This window comes from Polistes canadensis, unplaced genomic scaffold, assembly GCF_001313835.1.
Source record: "Polistes canadensis isolate GaletaPanama2010 unplaced genomic scaffold, ASM131383v1 scaffold_195, whole genome shotgun sequence".
NCBI lineage: Eukaryota > Metazoa > Arthropoda > Insecta > Hymenoptera > Vespidae > Polistes > Polistes canadensis.
In genome coordinates, this window is record NW_014569742.1 from 93,404 (window position 1) to 111,372 (window position 17,969).

General features: G+C 32.1%; 1 protein-coding gene across 12 annotated transcripts in view; it reads right to left on the reverse strand.

Annotated features, from left to right (window-relative positions):
• LOC106789650 (Down syndrome cell adhesion molecule-like protein Dscam2) overlaps positions 1 to 17,969 on the reverse strand; it is a 148,042-nt gene that overhangs the window by 79,506 nt on the left and 50,567 nt on the right. The window contains exon 2 of one of the 12 annotated variants that reach the window (XM_014754055.1): positions 15,446 to 15,533. The exons of the other annotated variants lie outside the window; for them this stretch is intronic. The gene's annotated coding sequence lies outside the window, so the exon portion shown is untranslated. The remainder of the gene's footprint in view (positions 1 to 15,445; positions 15,534 to 17,969) is intronic. 12 annotated transcript variants of the gene reach the window in all.

Genomic DNA, 17,969 nt, shown 5'->3' on the forward strand with positions numbered 1-17,969 from the left:
AAAGAGAAGTGATGGATTATAATATATACATATAAAAACAAATAAGAAAGAAAAAAAGGAAGTAAAAAATAAGAGAAATAATAGAGTAACGATGTCCGACAATAAAATTAATCAGCTCGAATTTTTTTATTCATTTTTCATTTCTTCTATCTATCTCTCTCTCTCTCTCTATCCACGTATGATCGCACGTAGAATATATTTGAAGTTTGCAGTCGTCTTCATCCGACCGAATGGAAGAATCCACCGAGACGGAGCAATATCGACGGAAATCGAATTGCAAAATGGAGAAAATGACTGTGAGTGTCCTCGTCTAACCGACATCACCAAATCAATCCCTTCTCTCTCGAAACCATCCCCCTTTTCTTCCACCCTTTCCATGGAAGGACGCGATCCGAGAGATAGGAAGAAGAAGAAGAAGAAGAAGAAGAAGTTAGACAGAAAGAGAAATAGGCACGTATACAACTAAACCACCCCCAGTTCACCCCTCCCACACACACACACGTATTAAGAGAGAGAGAAATGCATTCCTGGGCAAGTTAATCCCTTGAGCCTGGAATGGTTGGCAATTCCCTGGATCTGTGCCTTCTGCTTCCACCCTTTCTCCTTACCCCTGCTCTTCATACTCTTCCTTTTCTTGTCCACCAAGTTCACATTCTTTTCAACCCTTTTATTCTCAATCCTATTTCGTATACTCTCTTATGTATATTGTTTAATAATTTATAAGAGAATTTGTGTATATATATATATATATATATTACAAATAAATGAATTTTAGAATGTTAATCTATCGTTGTAGATTCATACAAGTTTCTATTCGAATTATTTGATTATTATATCGATAATATTGTATAGTTTGTATTTTATATATATATAATTTTAACATTTATATATGTATGTGTAAGTAGTCTAGACGTTCGTTCGCGTAATCGAGTATCGTTCATCTGCGTGATCAGTTTGATCTTCTCTCTCTCTCTCTCTCTCTCTTTCTCTACATATATCCACCTTCTTTATCCATATTATCATTCCAAATCTATTCGTCGATTCGCAATATCGCAAAATTCGACGTAAATGGATCGTAATATAGTGAAAATCCCTGTTTCCTATAAAATTCCTATTTCCTTTCTTTTTCTTTAATATTTTTTTGTTTATGTTTAAACATATTTTATATTGAATATTATGAACGAAGGACAAAAGGGTATTCCTGTTTCAAATAATTCGAATTTAGAGATTTTGTAGTGGTTGTCAACGCGTTAAACATCGTCGAGTTGAAGATGGACGGTTATTTCTGTCTCTCTCTCTCTCTCTCTCTCTCTCTCTGTCTATCACTTTCTGTCCATCCATCCGTCCGTCTCTTTCTATCTTTGGCGAATACGCGATTGGATTTTCCGAAGCCACGGCGAATCGATTATCGGATATCGTTTTACTACGGGGGTGGCTTCGATTAAACGAACTCTGCCAGGAGAATATCATAAGGAGAAAAAGGGAGGATTGTAGGATATGGGAATGTTGATGGTAGTGGTTGATAGTGGTATTGGTTATGTTGATGGTGGTGGTGGTGGTTGTAGTGGTAGTATAGTGCTTGCCTTTTCGAAGAATCGACAATTCTTATCGATAAACTAGAATCTAGAATTTCCTCTTTGACTTCATTTTCTTTCTTTCTTTTCTTTTCTTTTCATTTTTATCTACAAATAATACTCGTAAATATTATATATATTTTTTAGCCTATAATAATATATATATATCTTAAATACTTTTTTACACAATAAAAATTTCTTTTGAATAATAAAATTTATATGTGACAAAAAAAGAGTAATCTATTATAAATAAATTAATCCTTCTCTTCTCTCTCTCTCTCCTTATTATAATTATTAATTACAGCGTATGTTATACGCTAATTATTATAACTGTAAAAAAATGTTATATATTTTTCTCTTACTTTATTATTCTTATCTATATTAGACAAAGTGGAATGTAAGACAGAAATGAATTGAAAATACTCGAAGATTCTAATGCGAGAAACTAAAACGATCATTTTAATGGAATGAAGGAGTAAAGGAAGAAAGGAAAGGAAAGAAAAGGGAAAGGGAAAACAGGGATAAGGGGAAATGGGGTAAGAGTAGATACTCTAAAAGACACTATGAGGTCCTTCCTTCGTAAACTGCTTAGCGCCAGATAGCAGCTTCTAAGTTCTTCTTTCGTTGCCGAAGTAACTTTCTTAATTCCCCTCTTAGCGGAGTTAATCTTACCGATTAATGCTTTACTAACCCTCTTCTTCTACTTCTACTTCTACTTCTACTCCTTCTTCTTCTTCTTCTTCGTCTTTTCTATTTATTTCCTGTTTTTTTTCCTGACTTTTAGAAAATGTATTTATATTTTGATAATACTGAATATCTTGAAAAGTTTCGAAAAAAAGAGGAAATACATTTTTATATTAAATAATCATCGGGTTAATTTAATTTTGTAATATAAACAAAATCACATGGTTTTAGAAAGATTAAAAAAAATATAAGATAAGTGTTGGATAATTAAATTCAAAATTCGTATTTTATTTTGCATCAATCATTCTAATTGCAATAATAAACAAATAGTATAAATGAAAATAGAAGAAGTAACATCGAGAACGAGTGTCTTCTATCACGTGCATCTTAATTCCACAATGTTTTAAGTCTACCTGACATTTGTAGTTAAATGAAAATATCCGAGGTATAGAAAAACGTAAATATTACATTATCACGAGATCATCAAGAACGTCACGATAAATGTACAACATGAGAAATATAAATGTTAAAATTTAATTTGAAAAAGTATAATATAAGAATAAATTATCTGATATAAAGACAAATTACAATAAAACAAAGGAAAAGTGAGAAAAAAATGTGTGTGTGTGTATGCTTTAAAAGGAGAGATCAATTTTTACAGAGATTTGATTTTCATTTCATTTGAAATATCTCATAACGGGGATCGTATTCGCGCAAGCTTTGAAATTTAGTTAATTAGAAAGAGAGATAGAGAATAAGAGATAGAGATAGAGAGAGATACAGAGAGAAAGTGAGCGAGAGATAAATGAAAGTAACGGACAGGAGTGAGAGAAGAATTACGAGCTTAATTAACTTGTGACGAACGAAACCACCGCAAAATCTCACGAAGCATAAATTTACGTTGTACATTGTAAAATGAGTTAATGTTGGCACGTTTTACCTTCCACCTAAACCTTCCCTTTTCACCTCCTTCTTATTCTACATACAACCACGACCAACCAGCCTACCACCATAACTATAATCATAACCATCAGAAGCAGTAGCTACCAAAAACCAAACCATTCTGTCATCATAAAATAATACGATATTTGAATAACGAGTTTAACTTGTTATACATTTTTATTTTTTCCTCGTTGTTGTTATTATTATTATTTTGGCCCATACGCGTTATTTTACAATGCTTCATATAATATAATTATTACACGTAAAATTATATAACAATTATTGCGATGTTTATAACGATTAAGAAGAAAATTATACAAACTCAGTGCAGTCACTTTTGTTCGTTTCATTAAATGAAAAGAAACAACAACAAAAAAAAGGAATAGAAAAAAATAGAAATTGGAAAACGTTGAAATGCGAAATAATAGAAGTAATAAAAAACAAAAAACAAATGCGTTATATAATATTAACGAGAGAAATATTTTTCAATGGGGTGAGAGAGAGAGAGAGAGAAAGAGAAAGAAACGTATATGATTTTATTATGATTAAAATAAAATTAAAAAGAAAATCCATAAAGAAAGAAAGAGAGAAAAAGGAAAGAACCAATTTGTAAAAAGTAGAAATAAAAGGATCAAAGGATTTATGAAAAAAAAAAAAAACAGAAAAGAAATAAGAAACTATTAATAAACTTTTTCATCTTTGAGCCAGAATATTTCAGATCTAAATTTTGATCTTAGGAAAGAAAAAGAAAAAGAAAAAGAATAAGAAGAAGCAGGACTTTCTTAAAATCTTTTTAAACATACATATTTTTCCTGACTTTACCGAGATGAGAGATAGAAATAGAAATAAAGAAAGAAAGAAAGAAAGGAAAAAAAAAGAAAGAAAAAAAGATAGAAAAAGGAAAGGGGGAAAAAGTTAAAAGTTTATACTTCCTGACTCGAGTTCGTGCGAAATAAATAAAACGATTTCCGATTGAAGGAAGGAGCAGTTTCCAAAGGGCTTTAGGAAAATGCAGGTGGGAGGAGTTGCGAGGAGGGAGGGGAGAGATGGTTTACGAATGGGACTAGTAAAAAAAGGGTGGTGAAGGGGGAGGGTATAAAGAAGAAGGGGTGAGGGGGTGGAATCAGTTCGATTAATCGATACAAAAGCGAGGGAAACGAAGGAATTCATTTAAAGCTGATCCCCGCGTAATTCGTTTGAAACCAGTCGAAAGTGGAAAAGTAGAAATGGGTGCGAATGATCGAGAATGAGTTAATAAAAAAGAGAGAGATAGAGAGATAGAGAGAGGAAAAGAGAAAAAAAGACCGACGATAATACTCTAAGTATAGTTATAGGATTTCTAAGAATGTGAGATAGGATTCTTACGAATTTTCGAGCACCCGTTTTTCCGTGAAATTAATTTCCCATTGGGAAGATCAGGGAGAATGATTTCTGTATAAATAGAAAAAAAAAAAGACACCATCCTTCTCTCTCTCTCTCTCTTTTTATCTCTTTCTATTTTAATATGTGTTCGTTTATTTTCTTGATTATTATTTTCGTTCCCGTTTTTATTATTTATCATTCATCGTCTTTCTGATATTATACATATGATGCACCCATTTTTTTTTCTCTCTTAACTTCCTTCTTCTTACAATCCTTTCAATTTCTATTCTTTCCCTTTTTTCCTTTCTTTTTTCTTTTTTTTTTTTTTTCTATTACACTGACTATAGTGTACTATACTATGTATCTTAAGTAAGTACTTGTCCTCTTCTTTTATCGTTCAACGCTATCCATGTTCTCGCAGCATGCTGAATTAGCATAATGCAACGACAGTGTCGTTACACTCTCTCTCTCTCTCTCTCTCACTTTGTATCTATCTATCTATCTCGCTTACTCTTTTGTCATGGATACTTCAATGTACACGAACAATACAATGGAATATCGATCGACGTTAACACACATACACATATGTATTTTTTTTTTCTTTCTCTCTCTCTCTCTTTTTTTCCCCCATGACGAATAAATTCGTGATAATTTGAAAATTTGAAAATAAACTAAAAGAATATAATCTTATCTTGTAATTCGAAAACATGACATGATTTAATTTACGATCTATACGATTTTAATACAAATTAATAAGAATGAAATTTGCTTTCTTTTTCTTTTACCATTTCTATCATTCTCTCTCTCTCTCTCTCTTTTACATTAATGTACGTTTAATAAACGTTACCTTGTTAAAGGGGGGATGCACAAATCGTATTCCATGAGTTGCTTCGTGGAAAATTAGTTAACGCTAATCTACGAGCTTTAAATTTATGAAATTCCTGGCCAACATTGGAAGAGAGAGAGACAGAGAGAGAGAGAGTAGGTTATCCCATCAACGTATCTCGTTCGTTATAGAAATCCCTAATTTCGATTAACTCTCTCCTGAATCTCATTATGTTAGCGAACTATGAAAAGTAGATCACTTGTGTATATGCGTTGAAATATTTTTCTCTAAAGGATTATAAATATCGCAAATTTGATCACTTTTATTATTGGTGCAAAGACAGAAAAAAAATAGAAAAAAGGGGAAACAAACGAAACCAAAAGGAGAGAGAGAGAGAGAGAGAGAGAGAAAGAAAAAGAAACAAAAAAGATGAATTTTAAAAGAACAGACGGTGTGATAAAAACGAATAAAACAATTGGACGCAATAAAACGTCGAAAATAACCTGGGAACCGCAAAAAAAGGGGATGACGGGGGGAGGGGTCGAAGAAATGTGTTTAAATGGTACGATATTACGTTTTTTGTCGTCTGTATATGAGCGTGTACGTGTATAATACGTATACGTGCGCGTTTGGCCAGAAAAATCGTGGAACAAAGTATTCGAAGACCTTTTAAAAAAGCTTCTGCCACGTTAAATTCCCAACCGCGTCCTACAATTCTTTCCTCCAACCCCCCCACCTACACCCCCATCCCTCTCTTCCTCGTTCTTTTATTTTTTCGTATTATTTTTTTTTTTTCAACCTTTTTGGGGTTACAGAAATGTTGGTCTCGGGTTTTCTTTGGTGGATAACACACACACACGTACACGAGTGAGCGAGTTGGTGGTGACGAGGAAGGAAGGGGGGTTGAAGTTTGCACGTAAAGGAGGGAGGGGTGGAAGAGGGTAGAGGTCGAAAAGCATTAAACCTCATTTCGCATTCTAATTACAAACGCGCTACGTCGTCGCCGTTGCGTTGGTTAAAATTGTAAATTATTTTCAATTGTTAAGTAAAATATGGAACAGGCATATAAAGTGTTCATGGACATGACGAAACCCTTCCTTCCCCCCTCCTCGACCCCTTCCTTTGCAACCATTCTATCCTATTTTCTGAAAATCACCACCACTACCACCATCACCATCACCATCACCATCACTACCATTAACCTTCTCTCTTTCTCTTTCTCTTTCTCTTTTCATCGAAGTAAATATAGTCTAGCCGCAGATATTGTTCATTATACGCCATCCATCGTTAATTACTCTGAATATAATTAAAAGGTACAATGGCGTTGGTGATCACGGTAGTGCCGTTGCTACGTAAGCAAAATTCCTTTTGTTCCTCGTTACTTAAGTTCCCTTTTTTCTTTTCCCTCTCTTTCTCTTTTTTCTATTTCTTTCATCTCTTTCTTTTCTTTTCTTTCCTTATATTTTCTATTCTTTTCTATTCTATTCTATTCTATTCTTTTCTTTATTAAATCGTACTTATACGTGCGCGAGTGTGTATTAATTAATTAACGATTAAAAATTAACCGTTTGAAACGCGTCAAAGTATTGAATAAAAATGTGGAAAAACAAACACGAAATTAAAATTATTATTAGAAAATTATTAAACCTTTTTTACACCCACATTTCTCTTTAACCCTTACAACGCAATTTTTGCGAATAATATCTATTGTTAAAAGAAACAAATTTGCAGTAGTGTAAAAAGGATTAACGTTGAATATATTTTTCACACAAAGAAGAATTAGTTGTTTCAAATGTGTACACAAAATAGGTAAAGTTAGTAAGTATTATGTTGTAATTAAAATTCATTTGTTTAATATACTTTCATAGAATAATATTCTGATTATGTTACGTAAAAGAGAATAATTATTTGTTAAGAATGTGAAAAAAACGGGAAGCTGTTTCGTAATGTCGGTGGGCTGAGTAAGAAAGAAGGGCGAGAGGGTGTTTTAGAGATTAAATAGAAGAAAAAGAAAGTGATAAAGTTGATACCTTAAGATAAAATCGTAGGATTTAAGCCCAGGTAGGATGGTAGATAGGTACGCGGGTATAGTAATTTCATCTTTAGGAACGTAGTAGTCGTTGCTAATTTAACAAAGTTAGCATCCGTAGCGTGGCGTAATTAAGAGAAAAATTCCAATTCGGGAAAGGTTAATGAGAACAAAAGAAGAGTGAAAGAGAAAGAGAGAGAGAGACAAAAAAATTGATATGGTCACGTTTGTCCAATGAAATAGACTGTGAAGTTCTTTTGAACCTTCCAACTTTTATTATTATTATTATTATTTTGTTTCGATAGGTTTCTAATTTTTTTGAAAAATATTCTCTGTGTGTAGAGGAAAAGATTAAAAAAAAAAAAAAAAGGAAAAGAAAAGAGAAGAATAAAAAGAATATTCGAAAATTAAAAAAAATAAAATAAGTCAGCCCCTCTTTTATTTCATTTTATTTTCTTCTATATCTTTCTCTCTCTCTCTCTCTCTTATTTTTCATATCTCGATGGCACGCTGAGTTATTTCGCAATTTAATAGCGTAACCTCTTTTTCCTCTGACATTTTTTTTTCCTTTCTTTTTTTTTTCTTTTATCCTATTCTTTCTTTTTCTCTATTCGCCGACCTTCTTTCTTTTTTTTTACTTTCCCTTCCGCATTACGAGAGCGGAGTTCCTCCGATGAAAACAGGAATGCAACTGCAACGAGGATGCAACGTGGCGCAGTTGGACGGTGCAACGATGCGGAGACCTCGGACATTTTCCAAATTCAAAACGATACGCGAAACGTCGCGGTCGTGACAAGCACTGTGTGTGTGTGTGTGTGTGTACGCGTATATGTATGATATGTACGTGCACGATCGGTTTTTTAACCCTCTCCCCCTCCCCCTCCGACCAACCCCTAGCGCGGTCGCATTTTCATTCTCGTTTGGCAGAAAATTGAAAGAAATAATAAAAATTTTAAAAGAACCAAAAAAAAAAAAACAAACTAATTCACATTTCGATGAAAAATCTCTGCTTAAATAATTCCACGTTTCTTTCAATTTAATTTGTTTTATTCTTCTATTATATATATATATTCTCTATTTAATTTAATTTAATTCATATAGTAATTATTAATTAATTAATTAATTAATAGAATTAAATGAATAAATGTAGATTATCGATACGTTCGTGCATTTTCTATATAATACCGATTGGAAATTCGACAGGATTGTAGAATAACGCGTATCCGGAGTATTTCATTGTGTCCAATACCGGTGTTAGAAATTCGCATTGGCCGCAGGCTAGCCAAATCGCTATTTTGCTAGGATTCAGTGCGATTGGTGGTTCTCTACTATACAAGAATGAGGGAGAGAGAATGAGAGAGAAATAAATGTAAATCGAACGTTCCGGTGCAAATTTAAGAGACTGCATGTGCCATTTCTATTTACTATCAATGAGGTTTCCCAACGTTTAATAATACCAACAATACTTAATCGAATCATGATTAATCATACTAATACGTAAACTAAATTAATTTTATGTATATATATATCATCGCTATCAATAATCCTTATAAACATTTCTATATAAAGTATAACAAACATTTATCCAAATTTTGAATCATGAAATTTGCTCGAAATTGTCAATGAAATCACGTGGAAAAATAAACTAAAAAAAAATTACATAATAATAGCTCGATATATCATTCGAAGATTATTAAAAAATAAAAAATTCGTAAAATAAATAAATCATAAATATATATAGATTAAATGAACTTTTTACAATAATAATAACAACCTGTACATTTGATCCGATATATACCAATCGCAATCGTACATCAAAGGGACTTAATCAAATAACAAAGCCCTTTTCGTTTGTGGTTATAGATCGTTGATAAGAGAGATAAATTGTTCGTATCCGTTGTCGATTATCCGAGTAAATTCCATTCCGTTCGCAGGTTACATGGCGCGAATTTGGGTTCCTTTGGAAGGGATGGAAGGGGGGAAGGGCTGCTACTACTACTACTACTACTAGAGGAGAGAGACCATTAAACAGGCAAGCAGTGCTACCAAGCGAGCTAGTTCGAAACTACTAGAAGAGGGAGAAGAGGAGGTGGTTCAGCACGTTGGATGCTGAAACTGGCAAACATATTCGAGATTTAGGGCAAGCATCGATATATATGCCTCTTGCGAGACTATCGCGTTTGGTTTGACAGATCGATCGTAATTAAATCGATGCGATCGGTTACCCTTTAGCACCCACGCCCCCTCTCGTTCACCTCGTTCACCTCGTCCACCTCCTCCTCCTCCTTCTCGTCATCATCATCATCGTCATCATCATCAAGCTTCGTCCTTCCTATCCGTCCACCGTTCCTCTCCACTTTGGGTGTTCTCTGTTGCACGAAGGTTCGCTTACGGACTTAACTCTAAATCTAGGAATGGGGTCGATCGAACCTACCACCATCAGGATGCATTATGTGCAGCCGTAGAGGACATCGGCATAGATAGGTGAACGTGCTAGCTAGCCGGGTTATCTCGCGCCTATTTGCACGATAGTCCTGTTTCCGATTAATCAGCTTCCCCCGTAGGATTTAACATAGTCTCTAGGGGAATTCTATTCCTATCAACCATTTCCTTTCTCTCTATCTCTACCTATATCTATGGGTTTATGGTATATTCGTATCTGTATATAATGAGGGAGGGTGCTTACGTATTTTTACTATATTATATTAGTTATGATTTTTTAATGGGTTGGGGTGAAGAGAAGGAGGAATAGTGTATGTGTCGTTTTAATATTTTTCATTTAGAAAATTTATATGCGTAATCATTTATTTTATACAAATATAATTCGCGTTATTAATTTATTCATTCATATTTTCGAGTCTTTTTAAAAGCTTATTTCTGTGTGTGTGTGTTTTATAGAATATTTCGTAATATTTATTATTTTACCCTTCTTTTTTCTTTATAGATGTTTGTTATATTTGTAAATACCTGCATGTAGATGGATATTTACTTTAATTTACATCTTGTTGACCCAGTAAATGGGCTTGATCCTGCATAATAATCGTGTAAGTACTTAAAAATAATTTTGTATTATATATAATTCTTATTTAAGTTTCAATTTGTGTGTGTTACTATGAAATTATATACATAGTAAATGCTTTCATCTCATGATTCTCTGGTAATAAAATTATTTTCAAATAAAATTCATTTGAAAGCTTCTTGACCTAATTTCGTCGAATTCCTTTATTACAACATTAAGCATCTGTTCAAAATTGATCAATATTACATTTTTATTTCCTTATTTTCTTTTTCGTAAATATTTCACTTTAAAGAATATTTTTCGTAATATATAAAATAAAAATGAAAATTAATAAGAAACGGATTAACCTAATTTAACTTTAACTCATTCTCAATCCCTAATCCAATCATAATTTCTATCTCCGATCTTTTACATCTACTTCCACCAACGTTCATCGGATAATGCTCGTTAAACATCGTATTACGAGCTGCTTCACGTCCTTTTCCCTTTGAAATTTCAAAATTTCATCTGAAGATGACTCTTTTGTTATACGATAATTTTATTTTAAGTTTCTCTCCGACATCTAAGTGCAGCATGCTTTCATTAGTTCTCCTCACACGGTTTACTTCGTAATATTCGCTTCTATCCATCCAACCATCCAACCATTTATTCATCCATCCATCCATCCATCCATCCATCCATTTATCCATTCGTCTCTCTCTTTCTCTACCCCTTAAAAGCCCTTTACGAATTTCTCTTTGTCCTTCGAGTTAAATACGTTAGACGTGCGGGTGTAGGTATCGAATTAGGTGTGCTTTCATAAACTACCCTACTACCAATGAATTATTATATTCGATGAATGATCGAATTGATTGATAAGAGAACCCAATGGTTGGATTAAAGAGAACATTTTTTGGTATATTTCTTTTTTTATTTTATTTTTTTTCCTTCTCTCTCTCGCTCCATCATTCTCTTTGTTCGCACGAGTGTGCGTTAATGCGGATGAATGCGTTCGCTTTATTTTTATATATATATACACATAAAAAAGTATTTCAAATAATTCAGGATTTTCTCGATCTGAAAATGCCAATGAACCCACTTCTCCTCGTTTTTCGAGTTTTCATTGTTAGCTGTGCACGAGTGGCACGATACGCGAGTAACGTGGGATTCATCGACGTAAAGTGCTTTTTGCCGTTAAAAAAAAGGAGAGAGAGAGAAGATGACTTTTTGTTTCGATGGACGACTCTCGTCGGAGTCCAATCGATTCCTCCTCTTCCTCTGCCAATTAGTTTGCCTTTATGAACGTGATTCTGATCTCGTCTATCGTATCGTTTTACACACGCGGTTCATCTTCGGCGCAAGCTTTTCAACAAAAAAAAAATCCGTCTTTGACCTCGATTCCATTAGGTAAAAAACGACTATCCCCTTTTCATAGTACTACCCTCTCTCTCTCTCTCTCTCTCTCTCTCTCTCTCTCTCTCTCTCTCTCTCTCTCTCTCTCTTTATCTCTTCTTTCTATAGACGAGTATTTATGAGTATATGTTAGTGTGTATGTATTATTTAGGATTGACCAATAATTATTATTGTTCGAATGTTTAATTATTTGTGTTTTAATTAATTCCATTAAGCACAAATGTTTTGTAATTTAATATTAAATTTGTACTTAATAAAATAATAATAATAATAATAATTTCAATATCAATTAAATATAAATTGAAATAATAAAAATTAACTATCATTAATAATATCCGGATATCATTTCAAGAAAATATAAATGATGCAGTAAATAAATAATACAGAGTTTAGAAAACTCGACTCATTCATTCATTCATTCATTCGTTCATTGATTCATTGATTCATTCTCGTTCTCTTGCTTCTAATCTTTCAAAATTTTCCATTCGTTTTCGTTGTAACCCTTTTCAAATTTAATTACTTACTTTCAATAATCTTTTTCTTTTTTTTCTTTCTTTCTCCATTATATTCCAACAAACGAAAAGAGAATTACTATTCTCCTAATGTAACAACATTCTAACACGTAAAAGTTTAACGAAGTTCAAGCGGTGCTATCATTAATCACTATGACTTAGCTGCGCTTAACGGCTCGTAATAAACTTCGCTAAGGTCGACTTAGAAGAAAGATAGCAGATCGTTTGAAAGACAGGTTACAACATTGCGTTTTACCTTATATCTATCTCGACTAAAACATCGTAAACAGAAAGAGATGGATAGAAAAGAAATAGACAGAGAAAGAAAATTACAGGAATACGAATAGAAATAAAAAGAGATATAAATAAAGGGAAAGAGAAAGAGAATATTATTGAATTTACGTCACGTTCGTCGCTTCGATTTCACGAGGCAACGTACACCCTCATAAACACACACACATATATTTATATGCATTTGCTATATCATGTATAATAAATAGATAACCTATTCTCCATTACAAATTCTATAATAATATCATAGTTGATAATCCTCACGGAGGGTTTATTTTTCTATTTCATAGATGTATATTTTTATATATATGCAATTTTAAAAGTACACGAGGAAGAATTGAAAACCCGCAAAACGAGTATGATATCGTGGATTACACGAAGGTTACTGGTGGGGTGGAGGAGGAGGAGGAAGGAGGAGGAGGAGGGCTCGATTCTATCATGGAAAAGCGTTCGCAATTATTTTCGCATATATAGAGTCGCCCACGATCGTCGTCGAGTTGTGGTGGTAGTGGAAATTAAAAAAAAAAAAACAGAAAAGAAAGATGAAAAAGAAGGGACGAAAAAGAAAAGCAGAAAAAGATGATCACCCGTTGGAGAGAATCGATTTTATTTTTTTTTTTCGTACAGGACATTTCTACAAACGCCTGATGGTGATGATAATCCCATGGTAAAAGTAAAGAAGGAAGGAAGGAAGGAACGTGAACGAAAAGAGGATTCGTGACGCTTCTTTTTTTTGCTGAATAAAGAAAAGAAAAAAAAATTATTAACGAAAAAATCTAGTGGCGAGATAGTAGACGATAAAATATTCTCGTCTGGTTTGAAAACTTTCTTTTTTCTAATATGACTCTCTTAAGGATATAAAAAAAAAAAAACCAAAAATAAAATTTCAGAAACAAACTGATTGAGTGGATGAATGACGGGAGGGAGAGGGTGAATTTTAATCCTCCGCGTTGATTTCGTCAACGAATTGAAAGAAAAACAATACAAAGATAAAATCGATAGGAATTAGTTGCAGTAGGTTGCTGAACAGAGGAAAGATAAAAAAAGAAAAAAGGAAAAATGACGATCAGGAAAGAAACTCTCTCGCGTCCGAGTTTAGAATTAGAAAATATTTTTCGAGCGAGTTATTCTCTTTATATTCTTATCTCGTTTATTTATCATTCATGTATCTAAACCCGGGATGAAATTTTACGGACGAGTTATTTCTTTTATTCTTGGGTCTTCTTCTATTTACGCGCGCTTTTATGTATGTGTGTATATTATATATATATATATATATTTAAATGTGGGTTGGGGTGAACAATTCTAATTTAAAACGACCCTTAGTAAGGTTCCTTTTCCAGTAATTTTTCTCTCTCGCTTGCTCTCATTCACTTGTGCTACTTCTCTTTCTTTTTTCTTTTCCTTTTTTTTTTTCTTCTTCTTCTTCTTTCCTCCTCGTACTGTCCTTCTCATACTTTTACTCGACTCGTAACGCGAGGTTAATTGGATTTTACATAACACCCGGTACGCGCGTTTCATCGCGCCTTATTCTCACCACCGCTTTTCCACCACTGCCATTGCCCTTTCTTCCTACCAAACGTATGTACACATTCTCTCTCTTTTCCTCTCTCTCTTTCTCTCTTTTTTTCTCTTCCTCTTTACTCTTATACCTCTTATTCTTCATCTTCTTATTCTTGTTCTTCTGCTTCTGTTACTTTTCTTGTATAATTTCTCATGATTAAACGAGTAATTCTTTCTTTTCCTTTCTTTTTCTCCTCCTTTCTCGTTACCTTTCGACATTTTCGTCCATCATAAAACTAGTACCTAAGTCTACCTTTAAAAACTCTCATAAAATATCTAACGTAAGTAACCATTTGAAAAAAATGCAATTCCAACTATAACTTTTATTCACGAATTTTTCATCATATCTCGTTAAAATATATTTCTTCGTTTCGACAATGAGAGTAACAATTAATATTTTAATTTATGGATGCATATGTTATACCTTCTTTCTTTTATTATTTTCATCATAATTAAAATAATCATATTATTATACCATTATTACTATTATCATTAATTATCATTAATTATCATTAATTTTATTACAATTACTACAATATTTTTCTGTTAATCATTTCTAAAAGCAGGGCACATTGAAAAATGTGTTATCATAAAAAATCAATGTCTAATATCAGAAGAAAATGTAATTATCTCTGAGAGAATTGAAATTATTAAAAGAAAAAGTTAATAAATATTTGTGTAATGTACCAAAGTAGGTATGCAACTATTTATTTGATAGTGCTTCCTTTATATTTTAATGCAAATTGAAGCAATACCAATTGCCTGAGTCTTACTACTATTTTGTAATTGCATACAAAGTACGTAATGTTAATAAAAATTGTTAATAAAAATCTTTAAAGTTGTTTAAATAAAACAATAATTGTATCATCAAACTTAATAAAGAGTAACCTAAACTGTAAACCGTTTTTAAAACAATTCTATGCAATAAAAAACTTCCTAAAGTATTAAAATTAACACAATAACGTAAGAAAAAAAATTTTTAAATAGTTTAATACGCAACTATCGTTGATCATAGCTCGTTGAAAGATGAAAGGAGAATGAGATGTTACTATTTATCTTTGGAAGTATCGAATGCTCGGCTGTATTTCTTTTGTTTTCAATTCAAGAATTTTCTAAAAATATACAAATCATTTATAAATGCCTGTAGATTGAATGTATTGTATTCTTTTTCTTTCTTGTCACTCTCCCTTTCTCTCTCACACTCTTTTCATTACACTGCTTTACGTTATAAAAGAAAAGAGATAGACTAACCTCGGCAAACATGAGGGAGATAAAAGAGTGAACACCATAAAGGGTTAGGTACGTGTATTCGTCCTGGAATCTTCCAATGCTCGGAAATCTAAAAATGTAAAAAATAAAATTACATTAGTACAATATAAAAAAAATCAAATATATGAGTGTATGTGTACGAGCTACCTATACTTATGTATATATGCCTGTATGTGTGTGTAGATTATAAAAATCGAATTTAATACGAAATACGATCTTTGAAGACATAACTATGAACAAAAATTGATTAGAGCATCATTAGAGATGATAATAAGTATCGATACTCTGAAAAAAAGGTGGAAATTAGAAGAAATATTGTTAAGTAACATTGGTTAGGTTTGGCGCGAAACTGAGATACATCGATGATTATATCTTCCGTATTTTTTAATATTTCGTTTTGAAAACACTAACGTATGAAAAACTTGCTTGTAGTTATCATTTGATATATAATAGAAGGCTGTACGTTAGAAAATATCTTTTAATTACCTGAGTTTAATAGAACGACGAATTATCCGTGCGATTTACACCACTAACGCCAGGAAAAAGAAAGAAGAATCATCAGCAAAAAGCGCTGATTATCTGATAATTATTTTATTTAATTTTTTTTTTGGCTGATAATTATTTTATTTTATTTTTTTATTAGCTGATAATTATTTTATTTAATTTTTTTATTGGCTGATAATTATTTTATTTTATTTTTTTATTGGCTGATAATTATTTTAATTAATTTTTTTATTGGCTGATTATTATTTAGAGTTTAGTGTGTATTGTCTTTATTCTACTCGTTACTTTTTAAATATTAACAAGATACGTGTACCTCAAATAGAAAAATAAAATAAATTTTTGATTTATTTAATAAATAAATTATCATATCACACTCTTGACTAACATGGTTATGAAGAAAGCCGAGTTACGGCAAGTATTCATTTGTGCTAAAATGAATTTCTTATTGGTACTTGACGCCCGAAATAATTATCAGCCAATCAGCGCTCTTTGCTAATGATCCTTCTTTCTTTTTCGTGGCGTCGGTGGTGGAAATCGCACGGATAATACGTCGTTCTGTTAAACTCAGGTAATTAAAAGATATTTTCTAACGTACAGCCTTCTATTATATATCAAACGATAGCTATAAGCAAGTTTTTCATACGTGAGTGTTGTCAAAACGAAATATTAAAAAATTCGAAAGATATTTGTGAAAATGTAATCATCGGTGTATGTCAGTTTCGCGCCAAATCTAACCAAYGTTACTTAACAATATTTCTTCTAATTTCCAGCTTTTTTCATGGTATCGATACTTACAACCATCTCTAATGATGATCTAATTAATTATTTTTCATAATTATGTCTTCAAAGATCGTATTTCGTATTGAATTCAATTTTATAACCTATAAACACATACAGGCATATATACGTAAGTATAGGTAGCTCGTACACATACTCTCATATATTTGATTTTCTTTCTATTGTACTAATGTAATTTTATTTTTTACTTCTCTTAGGTTTCTAAGCATTGAAAAGTCCAGAAAGAATACATATACTCAGTCTAACAATTGTGTTTATTCTTTTTTATCTTCATATTCATCGAGGTATACATTATTCTTTTTTTAACTTATATAGAAAGAGTGAGAACGAGAGTGTGAGAGAGAGAGGGAGAATAAGAAAACAAAACATTCAATCTAAAGACAATTATGAATTGGTGTGTATATTTCCAGGAATTTCTCGAGGTGAAAACAGAAGAAAGAAAGCCGAGGACAAAACGTAAACAGCCGAACGACGGACGAAGGATAAGCAGTAATGTATCTCATTCCCCTTCCGTCCTCCAGCGAGTTAAGATCTAACGCGAACGTAACGTATATTAAACTATTGATTATTTTTATTTCTAACCTCATCCTTATTGAATTAATCGTTTTCAAGTTTATTATAGCATTGGACAGTATAACAATTGATACACTTGTTAGGTTATTTTTTATTGAGTTTACTACTACAGTTATTGTCTTTTTTAGACAACTTTAAAGATTTTATTAACAATTTTTATTAACATTACATCCTTTGTATGCAATTTTATGCAAGTAGTGAGATTAGAACAATTAATATTGCTTGAATTTATATTGATTCTTTATGTTAGAATATTTTTTAAAGTGTGTGAAATGCCTTCAGGAATGATTAACAGGGAATATTGTACTATAATATAATCTTTAGTATGTTTCAGCTTTTCAGATTTTTCTTTAATTTTATTTTATCCATCGTCATCCTAAGGGTAGGATACCCATCCTGCAGTCATCAATGAAGACTAAAAGTAAGTATAGTTTTCTATCAAAAATGTCTATGATAACTTCAATGGTTTTTTATTACGACGATGATATTAATTGTTCTTTTTCGTTTTCTGTTTCAGAACATCATTGCAATCGAGCGCGTAGGCAATGAAGTACTCGTGTGTTGCATCGTTTAAATAAAATATCAAAAAGTCGGAAAGTAGAATCAGTGTTGATCGTCGCATGTTAAAAAA